We start from the raw sequence: 17,824 nt of genomic DNA, 5'->3' as shown, positions 1-17,824 counted from the left end.
TAACTAACTACCTTTCAATATGCTATGAAGTTGATTTTCTTATGATGCTTGGTCCATGTACTGTTATGCTTCCTTGAATTGATTGCCTTGCAGGTTGAAGGATCGAAAGGAACTCCGAGAGGGTTTGGACCCTGGCTGGATCTACCCAAACGAAGGACCCCCAAGTGCACCTCTCTTCATGTAGTTTGTTTATATTAGTGTCATGGATGTATGGAATGCTTGTTTTTCTTTGTAGATAACCCCTACTCTGCTAGGGTATTGACCCAAGACCCTAGGGGACCTTTGTCCCTAAATAGCTTTGTATGCAGATTAGTTATCAGTGCATAAGCGATTATCATGGAAAATACTTTCATATGACAAGAGTTTGTGTATAATATTAGTCTGTAGGAACCTTTCTTCTTGTTGCGGCATGGTTTAAATTTATATTCATGTTTACACAAGTATATGGTTTATAATTTTTCCAAACGGATTCTGCCACTCTCAGACTCTTGGTTTGCCTCTGTAAATTTCAACTTACATGACCATTATCTTCACCTAAAGTTTGACGAGAATAAGGAGTCGCTGGAAGTGGAGAAAGTATTTTGTGAGGTATTTCTTGATCCACAATGACCATCCAAGGTATAATTTATGGCTCTTCACAAGATGGGCTCATTTTTTATTCATATCATTCAAATTAAATTTCTTTTTCATTTATTTTTTCCACTCGAAAGCCCTAAAATGTTGGTTATTTCTACAAGTAGTTGGAGAAATCGAATAAGCTTATAGCAAAAGCATAAGTTGATAACGAAGCATGCAAGAAGCCTGTAGATGACAAGGCTGCAAAACCTCTCGGTGCTACAGAAGGTGACCTAAATGAATGGATAAGGATTTTGTTCTTTTGAGTATTATTTGCCTTCAAAGCTCTTTCCGAGGATTGAATGACAGTAATTTTTCAATGAGACTTTATTGTGTTGCTCATTCTTTGTACCTTATATTGTTTCTTGAAGTTCATGTAATTTTTATTTATTTAGAGGTTGTTAATCAATTACTTTTGTGTTGTAGAAGGTATGAAGAGAGAGATATTTGGCCAGACAACCAGCTGAAGGAGCAGACTCTGTGTGAATATATTAGATGTTTCTGAGGGGAACAACGTGTTTGTTCTGTTAGGAATCGGTTGATGCTTATTTTGTTTGGAGGTTTAATAACATACAAGGGAAAATGAATTTGGACATTGTAAAATCGAGCATCAATATTTTCATTGATTCTTTTAAATTTCCTCCGCTTTTAGAAAAAAACGAGTCCACTCCGCGTGGTGTCCATTCAATGAAATCACCCGTTCTTTAATGCACCCGTATCGTTCTTGGACCGAACTCCGTCACTGATTTCCAAGACCAAAAACTGCGCTCCTAAAAACTCTTCTTCATGTGTGAGTTTTGGTTTATGAAACCCCAATTGTATAGAAGTATTTTATATGACAACGATGTTTGTGGTTTAATGCATTTTATCCCCATCCATGGGACATTGACTCACATTCAATGTTTTTAAACTTGCATCTGTGCTTTTTATTTTTTATCATTTTCGTTTTCAGAATAAGTGTACGCCACATTAATAGATACCGGATCAACCATTGCCAAATATGAAAAGAAGTTTACGAGAATTAGGGGAAACTTATTGCTTTTCTTAGGTTGTAAATCTGACGAAACTAGGGGCGTGTATTGATAGCTCATGTATTTTTCTTGTAGTTATTATTTTTGACTTGAAACCTCAAGTCGTTTTTATCATTGTACAGATGAACCTGGAAAGTGAGTTTCTAGCATTGTGAAGATAAGGAATGTCAACAAATCATTTGTAGCCTTTAAAGTAAGTATGATTAGAAAGTCAAGCTTCATATCATGTCAGAAGAGTTCAATTGGATTCAGGTAGTTATGTATACATTGTCAATCCAACCAGATCTCATTCAAAAGAAGTTCTCGATTGTTTTACTCTGTTACTAAATGTTTTTGAATGATGCTTGCAGTTCCAGTAAAATGCTCCCAAAATATCTTTTATGAGACCTCCAAATGGTATCCTTGGTCCAAAAGATTCCATAACTACAACTGGTAAAATACAAGTCTTGGTGCTATAAAATACTTAGTTTTACTTTCTGAGCTATATGGTACTTGGGAGCATGGATCTAAACAATACCTTTTCTTTATAATTAAATCAACGTTATGTTTGGATGTTATGTGTGGCTTCTAAAAGAGGTTTTCTGACAGTGATGATAATTTGGTGCAGTTGTAAAATTTGTAGAGCAGCCAAAAAACCCTCAGAAAAAGAAGAAGACGAAGGATAAATTCAAAATTGTGAGCTTTAAAGTAAGAGAGGGCATTGAATTTACTCTAGAACTGGTATGTGGAGTTCTGTTTTAGAAATTCTTAGAACCACCGTCCACTGCTTCCAACCCTTTTGATTCAACACGAACATATTATTATTATACCTTTCAACCATAATTAGCCATTTTTGTCATGACTGAGACATTCATTAAATTTCTTTATCTTTAATTTTCTTAATGCCCTATTCTGATTGATTTAATATTAGCTCTTTTGTGGATTTTATATTTTTTAATATTGGTAGAAGCTTTACGCAAATTGTGGTTTTGGCATTTTTTATTATAATTTTGATATTTTTTAAGATATACTTAGTCAGTTTCTGTGAATTGGATCACTGTTTCATCCCTTTGTAAAAATAGTATATGTTAAATTATAATCATTTTGTTCTTTCTGTGAATTTAAGGCACTGGAATTTGAAATGTTTATTCTTTTGTTATCAAAACTGAAACATGACCATTGTCTTGATCTAAATTTTGACGAGAATAAGGAGTCACAAGTAGTGGAGAATGTATTGCGTGTGGTATTTCTTTATCCACAACAACCATCCAAGATATAATTTATGGTTCTTCACAAGATGGGCTCATTTTTTATTCAATTCATTCAAATTAAATTGGTTTTGCATTTATTTTTGTCACTTCAAAGCCTTAAAATGTTCCTACAAGGAGCTGGAGAAATTGAAGAAGCATATAACAGAAGTAGAAGCTCATAACAAAGCACACAAGAAACCTGTAGATGACAAGGTTGCAAAACCTCCTGGTCCTATAGAAGGGGTCCTAGATGAATGGGTAAGGATTTTTTTCTTTTGAGTATTATTTTCTTTCAAAGCTATTTCCATGGATTGAATGATGGTAATTTTTCAATGAGACATTGTTGTTATGCTCATTCTCTGTACTTTAGATTGTTTCTTGAAGTTCATATAACTGTTATTTATTCAGAGGTTGTTAATAAATTATGTATGTATTGTAGAAGGTATGAAGAGAGAGATATCTGGCAAGACAAGAAACTGAAGGAGAAAATTCTATGTGAATATATTAGATTGGATGGGTTGTCATATGCTCAGCCTTCCAGATTGGATGGGTTTGGGGCAAATGGTTTTCCTTATGATCCTAATCTGAAAAAATAGGAGTTCCAATCATAATCTATCAACACCCCTTGGGGGTTTGATGATTGGCATCCACATCCTTTTCATTGGCAAACTCTCTCCTCCTACACCCTTACCAGGTGTGAAGTTGGAGCTCCCTTCAAGCGAACTTGCGGAGTCTGTGCATACCATTGGCACGCATCTGGACACAGTGACTACTCCTATAGAAAATAACTCATACACACTACCACCTCCTGTTCCATCCACTCATTTTGATGGCTTCTCCCCACACAATAGAGGGTTGTTAGAAGCTTTGTTGCATGAGTCTCAAGCAATGGGTGGTGGCCAGAATAAGCGATCTTCATAAATAATTACACAATTTCCACCAATCTCATCAAGAAGTAACTTGACCAATTGTGTTGGAGCAAGCCAGTCAGAAATAGAATGCAGTGAATACAATTATCCAATCACCCCTCTGGGTGGTCCTGCTGCTTCAGTATTCAGTGAAAACACCCCCCCCCCCAGCTCTTGAGCACCAGTCCATGGGACGAGTCATCATCCACTCAGTCAGCAATTGGTAAGTGTTTCCATTCTGTGAGTTGTTTTCATGAAAAGAATAGGGCAAACACATGGATTTTAATCTCTTAACATATTTCTATTTTGGAAACTACATAAACCTGTTATTGCAACTGAAGGTACTGAATCTGTTACAGCCTTACCCCTCTCTTTGAGAAGGCCCATTTTTTTAATTGCATTTTTGTCATGGGTAAACATAAGGACGGAAGAGCGCAGCGAATTTATGTCTAGCACTAACTATGGAGATGAAGAATTTCCATGTTATTGAACCTTGCAAGGCCAGGTGTTTCGCCTGTCTCATATTGGTATGATTCCCATGTTGAGCTTGTTGACAAGGTACTGAATCTGTTACAGCCTCACCCCTCTCTTTGAGAAGGCCCATTTTTTTAATTGCATTTTTGTCATGGGTAAACATAAGGACTGAAGAGCGCAGTGAATTTATGTCTAGCACTAACTATGGAGATGAAGAATTTCCATGTTGTTGAACCTTGCAAGGCCAGGTGTTTCGCCTGTCTCATATTGGTATGATTCCCATGTTGAGCTTGTTGACAAAGATAAATTTGTTGTTAGTGATGCTCTTTCCACTCTAATCAAAGATGATTTATGTGTAGATATTCAACAGTTGGCTTCAGGACCTTCTACATCAAGTCATGTTTGGGGTCTTGGTTCTTGGCACTTGAATAATATGCCTAGTGTCACACAAATTGTTGATCTTCCTTGAGATTTCGAATTTCATCTTTAACTATAGTATAGGGTCTTGAAGACAGTCGGTGTATCAAGACAGTGTAAACAAGATCTAATTCAATGAATTTTTGCAGTTGATAGTCTTCAGCACGTAGCTGTAACACGTTAACTGGATTGCAAATGCAAAAGCAAGCATATTTATAGTATATTAAAGTGGTATCCATCTACTATGTGTGGGCTAAGCCAGATATTGCAGAGACTAAGTTTTAATTAGATTAGTAGGTTCTTTTGATGGAGTAGCAGCAATCAGGTTAAAATGTTGTAAATGTGTAGTTGGATAGTCATTATAGAAGGTCTATGATATAGATTCAGTGCAAACTTATCATGATTTATTGGTACTTATGTAATTATACTTGATGGTTTTTGTTTGGATTCGAGTGGTCTCGTGTGTTTGATCAGAATTTCCAGAAATATATCATTTGATGATGTATTTGATGTTGTTACATTTGTGTTTGATTCTTGCATTATCCACTTTTCTTCCAATTATGATTTGATGGAATTCAGTGAGAAGTTATGGATTTAGGTGAAAAACAGCATGTGTTTTCTGTTTATGCCCTTTGTATCTCAGATGCATGAATTTTAAAGAAAATTTGTTTTTAAAAGACATCTTGATCCCTTTGTTATTGTGGTCTGGTTTCTTTATCCTTTGCAATTTGCTATTAATTGTTACTGTGTGGTTAGCAGTAATTAAAATTACAATGTTAGACACTAATCATTACTGCTGATATTGTTTCCTTTTATCATTAGCTAAAGTTAAAATTTTCTCAGGTTAAAGATGTTAAGTTTCCATTGCATCTATCTAAATATAAAACCTAAAGTTTAAGATAATACAGTATGTATGTACAATTTATATTATTTCTATACCCACCTTTATTTGTCATAATTGTTGTAGCATGAAACTTGTAAAGCTCATCAATTCATTCTCGTGTTGTGCCAAAATAATATTCTTGATGTCATGCTATATGATAATCTTTTGCATGAGCAATATTTTATTTGAAAGATGCATCTTGCATCTGTAAATAGTTGACAAGTAATTACCGTTAATATGAGCAGTAATAGTTGGCAAGTAATTATTGTGAACATGAACAGTAATAGTTGGGATGTCTTCCTGTTACTAACTTGGTGGCTATACCTTGGTAATTGCTTTTATTGAATTGTCAACATTTTTAACTTTTCAAGTTGTTTGTACCGTTTGATTATGTTTTACTTTTTCATGATCAATTTTTGGATGCGTAGATTTGGAAAATTTTCTAAAACGGCATGCCCTTTGAAAGAATTTCATGGAAATATGTGCATTGTATTTATTAATTATATTTAAACTGCCAGAACTAGGATAATGTGTTTTTACAAGAAATAAAATAATTGTTAGTATTCGTCTCTAGTTGGGCTTTATCAAAGTCATGAGGGGAATTATGCAAAGGGCAAGTTCTTTGAACTAATATTCAGAAATCCATTATGTGGATGTGTACATAGTTATTAATTATATGAAAATTGTCGGAGTTGGCATGATGTGCTTTTCTCAGAAATAGAATATCAGTTAGTGTCGGGTTCTATTGTATTTGCTATGGCATTATGCAGAAAACACACTTTTCAATTAATACTCGAAAAGCCATTATCTGGACACCATTGATTGAAATACAATTTATTTATTTTTATTATAAGATTGACACTTTAAGGTATCCAGTGAGCTTCGAGTTGTATTTGGTAAAAGTTAATAGTCAAAAAGCCATTATCTGGATACCAGTGATTGAAATGCAATTTTTATTTATTACAAGAGTGACACTTTAAGGTATCTAGTGAGCTTCGAGTTGTATTTGGTAAAAGTTAACTTCATATTCGAGTTCTAGGTAGCATGTCAGTTATTTGTGGTTTTAGCTAATGTTACTGGGAACTTCATGGAACCAAAGAGCAAGAAATTATTGTTTTTTTGCAATGATAGCAGTTGACTTCTGAAGCACTATGTCAAATTTGACCATGCCAGTTTTGCTAATGTTCTAATTCGCATGCATGTGACAATTATTTTTGTTGACACCATTGTGAATTAGAAATGTAGTTCTTCAGAATTTTAACTCTATACTTCTAATCACAATTTTAGAAACTGTAAAACAAATGTGAACAGTCATTAAGTGAATGACAGATACAATGTGTGTGAAATCAGAGATAGATAAATACTCATTCGTTCAAATTAAAACCATTTGGAATAAACATTGGTTGACTGCTCATAAAGCAATTAAAATTAAAACAATCTCACATCGCCCCTATCAAGGTTAAGGTTTCTGATATATTTCTCGATTTTGATCTTCTTGAATAATAGAATCATACACAAGTTTGATTAATGTTTATATTTATATCTAGATATATGGAGAGAGTATCTTTCAATTTGAATTTTTCTTTTATAAATAGTTAAGTTATTTATGAAGTTATGCATTACTAAATTATAAATTTTATGATTTGAATTTTTCTTTTATAAATAGTTAAGTTATTTATGAATTTTTTTTTTTTTTTTTTTATTTTTTTTTTTTTTTTTACAGAAACGGGTAGTGGATATATTAGAAACTTGGCCTTAATGCCAAAGAGCAGAATACAAAAGGTGAGTCTAAAACAATAAGTGCCGAACAGCCTTGCAAGACCGTGACATTTATGATTATCTCACATCCTTTCTTAGTTGCAACTATGTGATCAATTTCAGAGATTTTCCCAAGCTTGTGGGTACAAACAAACTGATTTAACAGAAAGCAATAAAACATGACAATGTTCTAAATTAAGGAATTGGTTCCCATATTTCCTGTCCGCCACTGAGCATAGCACCAGCCGTAAGAAGGGCTGCTTTGTTAGCTTCAGCGTCCACCTCCTTATTATTGGCTCTCAACACATGATAGAAATTTAAATTCTGAAAAGAGTCACCAAGGTCTGAAATTCTGTGAATCAACCTTGCTAGCCTTAGGTCCTTTGGCTTATAATGTGTCACCATAGTGTTAATAATAACCTGAGAGTCTCCAATAACATTAACCTCCCTGATGTTCAGCACTTTCAGAATCTTGAGTCCTTGAAAAAGAGCCAAAGCCTCTGCTTGGATGCTGGAAGCGATGCCCAAACCCCAAGCGAAACTGTGAATCCTAGAACCAGCTGGGTTTAATATAACTCCTCCAGCACCAGCTCTTCCAGGATTGCCCTTAGCAGCCCCATCAAAAAATAGAGAGTGCCTCTGATGGTTTGCAATCCATCCCTGGAGCTCTTTTGTTGTAGCCCTTATTTGCCAAGCTTTTGGGAGGGAGATACTCTTTACCAATTTTTGGAACTGTAGGTCGAGAGAAGATCCCCAATTTTTATCTTGTTGGGTGAGATTTGAATCATCTTTGTGGTCTCTCAGGCACTCTTTTAACTAGCATTTAATTTTAACTGTCACTAGATTGACATCCTGCTCACAGTTTCTGAAAATCCTTGTGTTTCGCTCAAGCCAAATCTGCCAACAGGTAATTTTAGGGAGAATAAACCAAGCAGCTCTAATAATTTTTTTTTGGAGGAGGACCAGGGTACCTTTGCAGCCATTTGACAAAAAAATCAGCAGTGGAGGAAGGCAACTCGAAGTTGGAACTCAAAGTTTTCAGCAGCGCGGACCAGATCTGCAAAGTAAAGGAACATTCTAGCATCAAATGTGAAACGCTTTCCTGATTTACCTTGCAAAGTATGCACCTTGAAGGGCCGTGGAAGCCACGCTTCTGCAGATTATCGTCAATCAAGATTTTGGTATGGCATAATAGCCAATTGAAAAAATCGATTTTTGGCAGAGAGGGGTGGTACCAAATCCCTTTCGAGGGCTCTGTATTCGTGGCCACATGGGGGCGCTCGCACAGCTTGGTGTATCCCTGAGCAACAGAATAACCACCAGCCTACACACCCCAACCTCTAGAATCCCTGCTTCACATCCGCGATGGAGCCAATCCGTGAAGCTTGGAGAGTAGTTCCTCGCGTTCTATAGCCAAATCTAGGGGCGTTTCAATTTTCCATCCAGCCCAACGTGAATCCTGCCAGGCTGAGATATCCCATAGGGAACGCATTCCAGCATCGTTCATCCAACTGCGCAACGCTTGGAGAGAGGGACAGTCTCCCAGTGGCTCATTGGTCATAATTCTGTCTGTCCAAAGGTTGATCCTTTTTGCATTGTCGGGGACCCAGTAGGCATGAGAATTATAAGCGGACAAGCTTTTGAACAGAGCTTCTGGAAGGGCATATTCAAGAGTGGTAGAGGATGGTCTAGACAGCGGAAGCGCTTGCCCTTAAAATATTTTTTCCAAAGAGCTAGATGTGCCCAGCCAGGGTTAGGAGCAATAATTCTCCAAAATGAGCTTAGCTCCCATGGCGATATTTTGATATCCAAGATTTTTGAAATTCAAGCCTCGTTCCAAGAGCAGTTTGGAAATGGAATCCCAGCTGACTAACGGAATATTTTTCTCATTTTGCTTGCCCCCCTTCAAAAAAAAATTCCGAATGATCTCCTCCATTTTTCTGGGAATCCCGAAGGGAGCAAGAAGAACATAAAACTGAAATAAGGGAAGATTGTTAAAGACTGATTTAATGAGGACAGACTTACCAGCAATGTTGAGCTAGGAAAAGCTCCAGGAAAGCAACTTGTTCTTTAATTTCTCCAGTTGGGGAAGCCAATCTTTGTTGAAGGCTCTTTTAAGAAATACAGGAAGGCCTAGATACTTGAAGGAAGCCCAGTTTGAGGAGGCTGCGAAACCAAAGGTTCTGGAAATGGAATTGAGCATGCTGGAATTGGTGTTCTAGCAATAGATATGGCATTTGCCATTGTTTAAACTGCTTTCCGAAATCAAACAAAACTTGTCCAGGACTCCTTTAAATCTGGAGGCTATAAGCACAAAGGCAACTCCCAATAACAAGGTGTCATCCACAAAGAGGGCATGATTGATGTTTTTAACACCTCTTGCTATACAGAGCCCAGCAATTTCCTGGTCCATCAATTTTTTGTCTAAATAGAAGCTAAGGACAGAGGCTTGAAGAACAAAATGAAGGGGTGAGAGAGGGCACCCCTGCCTGAGCCCTCTTGTGGCTTTGAAAAATTCAATAGCTCTGTCGTTTACTAATGGAGCGATCCAAGGCTCCAAAATGCAGGCCCGAATCCAATTTATAAAATTCTCCCCATACCCAAATTTGTGTAAGACTTTCAGCAGAAAACTATGCTTGACTCTGTCAAAAGAATTTGTTAAATCAAGCTTGACAACCATACCTTTTTCCTTTTGACTCATACTTGAGTGGATTGCCTCTTGGACCAGCATGTAGTTGTCCACTATCTGTCTCCCTTGAATGAATCCTCCTTGGCTTTCCGGAATGACTTTGGGGAGGATGAGCTTAAGTCTATTAGAAATGATTTTAGTAATTAGTTTATAACCGATATTACATAGCGATATCGGATGAAACCTGTTGAAGGTGTTGGATCCTTTCTCTTTGGGGATGAGAGCAAGAAAAGCAAAGTTCGTGCTGCCTCTGATTTTCTGGCAAGCTTGGGACTTAATAACCATTTTGTAAAGATCTTTTTCCACAATCTGCCAACAAGATTGGAGGAATCTGGCTGTAAATCCATCCGGTCCAGGGGCTTTGTCCGGGTCCATGGTGAAGAGGGCATCCTTGACTTCATTCTTAGTGACTTTAGCTTCAAGAAGGAGATTCATTTCAACAGTAATCAAGGAGGGAACCACGTTGATCATATCAGAGCTTTGGTCCAGATTTTTATCTTCACTATACAGGATTTTAAAATGAAGGGAGGCAGCTTTTTTTATGCTTGCATTGTCTTTGTGAGTAATAGTGCCATCTTTGATTTCGGAAATGGCATTGGTACATTTCCTTGCCTGAGCTTATTTATGGAAGAAGGAAGAGTTCATGTCCCCTACTTTAAGCCAAAGACTACGTGACTTAATTCTCCAGTACTCTTCTTCTGCTAGACAAGCCTTGTGGAAGTTTTGTTGGAGTTGGGCTTCTTTTTCTAGGAACTCTTTAGTTATGTCAGCTGTTTCAACTTGGAGGTGGTGATTTTCCAGGCTGCATTGAAGATTTTTTCTTTCATTTGCTGGATTGGGCAGAGTTTTGGCCCAGCTTTTTAAAGCCCTTTTCACTCTTATGAGCTTCTCCTCCCAAAAAAAAAAGGGGGAGCCTTTTACCAGCTGCATCCAGATGCCCTTAACTAAATGCATGAAGTCTAATTCATTAGTCCAAAGTGGACTAAATCTGAAGGGGATTGGACCTAGGTCAAGCTGAAACACCAGTTCCAGCTTGATGGGCTTATGATCCGAAGTGCTGCATGGGAGGATATGAACTCTAGCCTCTAATCCAAGCAGTAGAAAAGAGCTTTGAATTAAGAATCTATCCAATCTAGCAGCAATGTGGCCAGGACCAATTCTTTTGTTAGTCCAAGTGAACTTACCAGAGATTGGCTTGATGTCTAGCAGGTCCCTGTCCTGCATAAGGTCCTCTGCCCATTCCCTTGACGGAGCTCGAACAATGTTGCCTCCTCTCTTATCTGCTGATAAGAGAGTGAGATTGAGATCTTTTGCTATGATGATATTCTCAAGATTAACTAGATCTGCTTGGGTTCTTATGGAGTCCTAGCAGGCCTTTTTTTCCACAGCATTCACGGGGATGTACACGTTGAAGAGGCTGATAATCTCTTTTGAGTCTAAGTGCTGCAATTTTAAGAGCAGCCAGTGAGTATTGAGGGTCTCAGAAACGAATGAGAATTTGCTAGTGTTCCAAAGAGTGGCCAGCGCTCCAGAAGCCCCTTGGGCTGAGATAGCTTTCACCTCACATTTATTCCAGAGTTTCTTGCTTTCCTGAAGGAAGAAGGAGTCTTCCAATTTGGTCTCCTGGATGAGAAGTATGTCAAGAGTTTATGTTCTTATTAAACTTCTCATGGCTTCTTCTTTGATTCTTCTCCCCATACCTCTACAATTCCAGGAGACTATCCCCATCATTTGTATTTCTGGTTGGCTCCCTTGGAGCCTTGGGGCTGGTTTCTCGCCATCTTTGCTTTTGATGCTAGGAGCTTCTCAATGGTTGGTTGGCTGCCTTGAAGCTTATCCTTAAAAGTTTCCTGCTCTCTTTTTTCCCAATCTGATTTTCAGCCTCTTGCGGATCTCCTTATCGAAGCTTGGGACCCTCCTATTTCCCCTTCTTCCTCCGAGCACTCTGATTCATGCTCCTCTTCCTCTGCTTTGACAGTGTTTCCTTTAGAGCTCTCAGCCATTGCCATATCTATTGCTGGAACACCACTTCTAGCTTTCTCAACTCCATTTCTAGAACCATTGGGGGTGCCTTTAGAGGATGGGGTTGATTTTTGATTTTCTAGTTCCTGAGTTTCCTCTATTTGTGAGCTTAGAGGGGCGAATTTGTTTTCTTGATCCTTTCTGGGAGGGGGTTCCTGAAGGGGGGCCTGAGGACCTCTTCCGTTTGGACCAGCCTGCTTTTGGATTTTCCTAGCGTGCTTGACCTGATTCCAAACTTCTTCTTTACTCTTATCTGGTTCCACATTGGTTGGGCATCCTCTGGCGAAGTGGCCGTAGACATGACATTTTCGGCATTTGAGAGGCAGCTGCTTATAGTCCAGCTTCTGCAAATGGGTCTAGTTTCCTACTTTGATTTTGATGGCTTCCGGGAGACCCACCTCTAGGCCTACTTCTACGCAGATACGAGCACAGTCATATTGATCTTTTTTGTTTGCCCTATCTATGAATTTCCCAGGGGCATTTCCGATGTGTTTTAGCGAGTCCCAGTTCCAGCAATGGACTGGGAGATTAGGAAGTCTGACCCAAATAGGGGCAGCCGAGGGGACATCGACTATAGGGTCGAAATCTGGCATCCATCTGTTGAGGTACAAGCCCTGGGGCCCCATGAAATAGGGGCCATCTGAAAGATAAGATCTTTGTCCTCCTTTGAGGTGAATTCGAAGAGGAAAAACCCTCGTCCTAAGAAGTAAGAGGTGACGCTGCTCTTGATTAGAGGAGCCCAGTTCCTGTTTACCCAGGACTTAGTTGTCTTAGGAGAAGGCCATAGACCGGTGAATTGGCCAACGACAACCCGCTCAGCTAAGGAGAGGGCAACTTGAATCGGGGTCTCTGGCGGCAGGGAGATTTCAGGAATGTCTTCCAACCTCTTGACAAACTTGGTTGCTTTGCTCTTCTTCTTCTGCGGCAAGCCGGCCAAGAGCCGAGAGAAAGCTTCGGCAGATGAAGGCAGGCCTACCTGGGGCGAGCTCGGGACCTCCATGAGGGCGAGCCCGACTTAATTGTCCCACCTAGCAGAAGACGTGCGCTCTGAACCGCAGAAACTCAAAGGGGAACGTAGAGAAAGGGGGCAGAGGGCCAAAAGCCACGGGCCGCAAAGCAGCAAGAGCGCAGAGGTGCCGAGGCGCGGCTAGGGTTTCATGGTTGCTCCATAGCTCAATCACAGTCTGATATCCCTCCTGGAATTAATTTCTACCAAGTTATTTATGAAGTTATGCATTGTTAAATTATAAATTTTATGAATGACAAGAGTATTTCTTTAAATATAATGATTATATATTTTTATTAAGAATTTATATTTACATGGAGTTAATTTTTGTACAAAATTTCATTATTTTGTATTTTAATTTGGATTATATATGAAATTAAAATAGCACAACTTATCATTCATATGTAAATTAAAATACACTGTAAATAAATTTTAATTAATTTTTAGAAGAAAAAAAAAAAAAAATATATATATATATATATATATATATATATATATATATAATTTAGGTTGTAGATGTTATAATCCAATCATTTTAATTGAATTTAAATGGTGGTTTCCAACCGTTGTTAGTCTCTATTTTTAGTATTTTGTTAGGTTTATATCAAATTAGTGTTTTTAGTTTGAGCTCTAGAAATTATATATTTCTCATACCACTTTTCCAATTTTCATGTCATTTTTCCAATTTAAAAAACCTATTGACCTCTTTTTGCACCTTCTAGGGCAATTTGCTAGTAGATATCTCTATGCCCAAAATACTGAAATTGAATGAATGGTTACATAAATGATAGAGGTCGGTATAATTCAACCTAGTCAAAGTTCTTTCTCTGCTCCAATAGTATTGGTGCATAAGAAGGATGGATCATGGCATATGTGTCCAGATTATTGGGAGCTCAACAAGCTCACTATTAAATACATCAAGCAATTTACTTCACCAACCTGGATCTTCATTCAGGATACCATCAAATTAGAATGAAGTCCGAAGACATTCTGAAAACAACATTCAAAACTTGTGAGGGTCATTATGAATTTTTGGTCATGATTTTTTGCCTTACTAATGCACCTTCCACATTTCAAGGTTTAATGAATTCCATTTTCAAAACCTTCCTTAGAAAATTTGTCTTAGTTTTTTTATGGTATACTAATTTACAGAAAGTCTTGGAAGGATAATGTTCAACATGTTGACAGGGTGCTCAAACTATTGGAGGAGAAACAATTATATGCAAAAACCTCCAAATGTTTCTTTGGAGTATAGGAGGTGGAATATTTGGTTCATATTGTATCTCATGAGGGTGTTAGGGTAGACCCAACCAAAATTAAAGCCATTAAGGAATGGAAAATCCCCACAACCATAAAGCATCTTCGAGGATTTCTCGGGTTGACAGGATATTATCGCAAATTTGTTAAGAATTATGGGATAATAACAACACCTCTAACAACATTGCTGAAGATGGATGCATTTGTTTGGACTCCAAAAAAACTAAGGCCTTTGAACAGCTTAAAGAGGCAATGTGTCAAGCATCGGTCTTAGCTACGCCAAACTTCACAAAAACCTTATTTATGGAATGTGTTGCCTTTGGGAATGGAATTGGTGTTGTTTTAATGCAAGAAGGAATACCCGTTTCTTTTGTAAGTCATCCAATCAAGGGAAAATATTTACACAAACTTGTTTATGAGAAGGAAATGTTGGCAATACTACATGCACTAAATCAATGGTGACCTTACCTAATGGGAATACACTTCAAGGTAAAAACAGATCATGATAGTCCTAAATACTTTTTGGAACAGAGAATATCTTCATAAGAGCAGCAAAAATGGGTCACAAAAATGTTGGTTTATGACTTTGAAATCATATACAAAAAAGGGAAGCAAAAGGTTGTTGCAGATGCACTCTCAAGAAAGGCTGAGGATGTGGAAGCATTTCTTTGTGCCATTTCTATTATCCAACCTAATTGGACAAGGGATGAATGGGAGAGTACGAAGAGGTGTGGACACTCATTCAAAAGTTGCAGCAAGATCCCAATACATCTAATACATTTAGCTGGAAAAATTATTCATTATGGTACAAAGATCGCTTATATCTTTGTAAGAACTCCCAACTCAAGCAAAAGATTCTTTTGGAATTGCACACCTCCCCCTTAGGAGTGCACTCGGGATTTTTAAAAACTTACCACAGGGTCAAGAAGGATTTTTTTGGGATGGCCTTAAATCTCATATTTAGAAGTTTGCAGCAGAATGTTTGTTTTACCAACAAAATAAAGTTGATACAATTAAGACCTCGGGTCTGTTACAACCTTTAGTCATTCCAAGTCAGTGTTGGGAGGAGGTCTCAATGGGTTTTATCAGAAGTTTACCCAATTCTAAAGGAAAGAGTGTCATCATGGTGGTAGTTTATACACTTACCAAGTATGCACACTTTTGTGCATTATCTCATCCTTTTAAAGCCACTAAAGTTGCTACTACATTTATGAAAACAATTAAAAACCTATATGGAAACCTAAATATTATTGTGAGTGACAGAGATCCCATTTTCACTGGAAATTTTTGGACGGAATTATTATCTTTTCTTGGTACTCAAGTAGCTCGTAGCTCATCTTATCATCCCCAATTTGATGGGCAAACTGAGATAGTGAACAAATGTTTGGAAGGATATATTCGTTGCTTTGTATATGATAAACAAACATAATGGGTCAAGTGGTTACCTCTAGTTGAATGGTGGTATAACATTTCCTTCCATACTGCAGCAAAAATGACGCCATTTATGGCACTTTATGGATATCATCCACCATCCATCACATCATCTTTAATACTAAGGTTAAAGTAGTGGAAGATCACATCGAGCATTAACAACAAGTTCTCCAACTCTTAAAAGATAACCTCACTCTAGCACATAATCTAATGAAACAACAAGCAAATCAACATCGCAGTGAAATAAGTTTTGATGTAGGCGACTTGGTATTTTTACGACTACAACCATACAAACAAATGTCCCTCAAGCAAGCTAAGAAGGATAATAAATTATCACCCAAGTACTATGGTCCTTACAAGGTGTTGCAAAAGATTGGTACTGTGCAATACAAATTGGAGTTGCATGCATCTTCCTGAGTACACCCAATTTTCCATGTTTCATACTTAAAGAAGGTTATCGGTGACAAGCTCCCAGTTGAAACAGTGTTTCCAGAACTTGACGAAGAAGGAAAAATCATATTTGAGCCTGAAGTAGTCACAAAAACAAGAACCTAACAGTTACAAAATCGATTAATTTCATAGTATCTCATTAAGTGGAAGAACTTACTCGCTGAAGATTCCACATGGGAGGATGAGAATTTTATACATAAGCATCTGAAACTACTCAAGCATTTAGGACAACACTTTCTTGAAGGAGAGGAGCATGTAGGTCCTTGCAATATTAGTGTATCCCCTTTATTGTCATTTTTAGTGTAGCCCCCTATTTTTATTGTTGTGCTCATGTATTCCCCATGTTGTTATTGTTGTGCCCCATAGAAACCCATTATTATTAATGTTGTGCCCTTAAATTATTATTGTTATGTAGCCTCTAATTATATTGTGACCCCTTAGTCTCCTATATAAACCAAGTAGGTATTATTATTTGTATCATGCAATAATTTTTCATATATTTTATGTAAAGGAGGTTTCCACCTCAAAAAGGTTATTTATCAAGTCGTTGATCTATCTTTGCTTCTATTTTGTGAGTCGGTTGCATAAAAATTAACCTCCTCGCAAAATGTACACAACTTACACTAAAATTTGGCCTCCATAAGGACTGAAACTCAATCTCCAACAAAGCTTGGAATAATTCTATAATTCAGCCTCTAACCAGGACTACAACTTTGACTCTAACTAGGAAAACAACTCAACCTCAAACCAAGACAAAAAGTCGGCCTCAAACTAGGTCCAAAAAAACTCGATCCAACAACACCTAAAATTGAACTCCTCAATATCAAAACTTAGCCTCTTCAACAGACCCCGAACTTGGCCTCAACAAATCCTTAAAGAAAACATAACCCTTTCCAAGAATTATACCAAAAATCCTTACATAGATATATTCTCGAACTCGGTTCACTTCAATTCTTGTTAGTTCATGAGGCATAAAACGGAGGCCTACTCTTTTTCTCTCCTATGAAAATATATTAATGCTTGATCAATGGCTATAAATTCTACTTCTCATGCCTATTTTTAGTGAATATGGGGTCTAGGGTAGGGTTAACTTGTCAACTGTTTAGAATAATGTATAATGAATATTCAAAAAATCATTTCTCCTCAATGGTGAGGAGTAAAAAGGTGTTCCATATATCATTGGATCATCTTGACAAAATATTTCATATCTCCTCATTATTATGGAATTAGAGGGTGTGCCATAAACCATTGGAAATTTCTCAGAATATGTTATTTGACTATGTATTTTTCTCTTTCATTTGGACAGCCTTTGACATCAATAAAAACCATTTTCAACAACCTCCCCCCTTGTTATTGATGGAAATACATTGATATTTTCTTCTTCCAATAGTTTCTCCCCTTGTCTATATTTTCTCCATGCTTCTCGTCATTTTCTCCCATTTTATGCATTCCCTCCCCCTTTAACATCAATAAAAAAGGGTGTCCCCCTGAGTTTATTCTTCTTTAATAAGATAAACGAGAGACCACTCCAACTTTTTCTTGAGATATTCAAAGGTTTCTCTAGGTAGAGGTTTCATAAATATGTCAACAATCTATTCTTTGGTGCCAATATATTCCACCTTGGCATTCTACTTGTAAACTTGTTCTTTGAGAA

The 17,824-nt window shown here is 37.4% G+C and overlaps 2 pseudogenes; both read left to right on the top strand.

Annotated features, from left to right (window-relative positions):
• Positions 1 to 3,374, top strand: part of LOC149147543 (vesicle-associated protein 4-1-like) — a 133,300-nt pseudogene extending 129,926 nt beyond the window's left edge.
• Positions 3,375 to 3,384: 10 nt separating this feature from the next.
• Positions 3,385 to 4,726, top strand: LOC149147542 (transcription factor GAMYB-like; annotated as a pseudogene).
• The last annotated feature ends 13,098 nt before the right edge of the window (positions 4,727 to 17,824 follow it).

The sequence above is a fragment of the Pinus tabuliformis genome, chromosome 9 (assembly GCF_031772625.1).
Source record: "Pinus tabuliformis cultivar Carrire ecotype Pingquan chromosome 9, CPIR1, whole genome shotgun sequence".
In the NCBI taxonomy this organism is placed as follows: domain Eukaryota; kingdom Viridiplantae; phylum Streptophyta; class Pinopsida; order Pinales; family Pinaceae; genus Pinus; species Pinus tabuliformis.
The sequence above is the reverse complement of the archived record's forward strand: the minus strand, read 5'-3'. Positions and strand labels throughout refer to the sequence as shown.